Raw genomic sequence first — 2625 nt, forward strand, 5'->3', positions numbered from 1 at the left:
TTCACTTCGCTTGTTGTAGTTCAGCTGAAACATGTTCAGCTCCTCATGGAATTCCTTCAATTCGAATGAATCAACGCGCGAATCGCGCTTATAATAGTCTCCCTATTTTTCTCGTTCGTCTATTGAACAGCCGACGTTACCGAGAGCAGAATCTCCACCGTCGGCAAAGTGAGGGACACATTTCATGCATGCTTCTATCAAGTAGTTCGTAAGGCGATGCATACGTGAACTACTTCATCTTACAGGTGCACGTTATCTTGCCTTTTGCCTTGAAATCTACTACTCTACTTGCTGGAAAACTCCAGAAATTCCTCAATCTGGCGGTGCCAAGTATAAGCCTAAACAACTTCGATTTGTGTCTGACTGTGGAAAACTGAGATCATCATCTGTTTCCTGCTGCACTTGCTTTCACTGGCCACTTGTATCAGCGTGGAACTGACGCACTGCTCCTACAATTAAATCCATATATTCACAGGGGCATTTCATGTGTTTCTTCAGAGACTTTACTAAGATACACTCAAATATTTATTGCAAAGCGTCTTTCCAATTTTTCTTCTCCTCCTTACTGCATTCTACAAACTACTTAGTTCTGGCAAGTATTCTCTAAAAGGCTTTCTTGAAAGTGCTCTTACATATATGCGAATATATGCGAATATATGCGAATATAAGTTGAACGATACGGAAGAATGAATAACATTAAAACGGAGCATGTCAATTCTTTAAGCAACGATGTCTAACACACAGTTATAAAGAGCAAAAAATTATTAGAAGACGCCACGAGTCCTAACGAAACTGACAGTGATGAGTCGATAGAATTACATTATAGTTTCCTTGATCAAACGGGAGCTGAGTAATTACCAAGAGCAGCAACATTAGCCACAGCAAAAGCAACGTTGTCATGCGAGTGCATAGAGATTCGCAAGGGAAATGCATTTTGTCTAATGTAGAACTAGATACGTTTCGAATGAAGTGCGACGACTGCATTGCCTTTCATCATATTGTGCTTCAATCTCCACTTACCCGGGACTAAACAAAAAAAGCATAAACGTCCCGAGTAAAGAGCAGTGGATGCATCCGTCTGGCGTTCCAGAGTGACACGCTTGCTGTATTTGTCATACTAGTTGTCTGAGTGCGTAAATATGAGGAAATATATTCGGGTTCATTGAAACAATTAAGCTGTTGTACTTTGCATAATATTTAATATGATCCTTCAACATGTCAAATTCGGGTTATGTTTTAGAACACTTATGTATATATTTAGAAAGGGAAGCGGAAGATTTACAAAGACAAAACGTTTCTTCAAGGAAGTTGTGCTTACATTTATTACGCTTAGCGAATAGCGAACACGAAGTCACAAATTTAATAGCGCGTTTGTCCAACGCACACATTTTACTCACAGACGAAGCCAAGTCATCAAGATTGATGACTGAAGTAGGAAGTGGAGAGAATCATAATATTTCGCGTCTATCGAATTAGAACGAATGCAAGCGAGATTGCTAGAAAAACTTGTCAGTAAGATTCAGCAGTCGAAGGTATTATTTGCTATTGAACTTCATATCTGAAAACAAGTGCAAGCAATTAATGACAGCGCGAAATATATTATCTGTAATGAAAGTGCTAATTTGAAGATGGTTTCTCGTAAGTCCTCGGTAGTATAGTGGTAAGTATCGCCGCATGTCACGCGGGAGACTGGTGTCTTACTGAAGCGAGAAACCTGGCATATATCCCTGACAGGCCCGAGTGACTAGCCTCCTTTTGCTTCCTGCGTGCTTTTCACATTGGCTAATTGACTACTAATATAATCACCGCTAACGTACACGTGATCCCATCAAACGACAGATGTTCCAAAAGATTTCATACTTTCACTACTTACAAACACATTCAAATCACTGGTCTCCATAAAGCTGAAGTCCTCGCCTCACTTCGCTTGTTGTAGTTCTGCTGAAACATGGTCAACTCCTCATGGAATTCCTTCAAGTCGAATAAATCAACGTTCGTATCATGCTTGTTATATTCAATATTTAAGACGTTTCTTGAAGGAAGTTGTAAAGTGGAAATAAGTGCTAGAAGACCCTTGGAGCCCTCAGAAAACTGATGGTTACTAATGAAATGAATTACAATATCATTTCCTTGATCAAACAGGAACTGAATTATTACCAATAGTAGCAACATTAGACACATCAAAATTAACATTGTCATGGGAGTGCATACAGTCATAAGCGAAATGCACTTTGCTTAATGTAGAACCAGTGGCCCGGGAACAAAATTTGCTTAGGGGGTGCAAACTCAGTTTCAAAATTTGGCACTACTGGAGAAGTGTGTATCCGAGTTCTGGGAGTGTGCATGTCACAAATTTGCGCATGCGCACGCGTTAGTCGTAAGTAGTCGAATTTAGCACACAGGGAAAAAACTAAACGCTCGCTACTTGCTGTAAATGGAGGGTGGGTTATCCATCTAATACAAGAAGAAAATTGCAGATTAATTGAATAAAAACATGAAAAATAACAAAATGATATTTCATTGAAAAGTAAACCATTCTGAAAGATAGTTCAGAATGTTTTCAAAACATTCATCTCCAGCTTTTCCCATATTTTATTAAGGGTTAGGGATTAGTGTTAGGGTTTA

Source organism: Octopus bimaculoides, chromosome 6 (genome assembly GCF_001194135.2).
Source record: "Octopus bimaculoides isolate UCB-OBI-ISO-001 chromosome 6, ASM119413v2, whole genome shotgun sequence".
Lineage (NCBI taxonomy): Eukaryota > Metazoa > Mollusca > Cephalopoda > Octopoda > Octopodidae > Octopus > Octopus bimaculoides.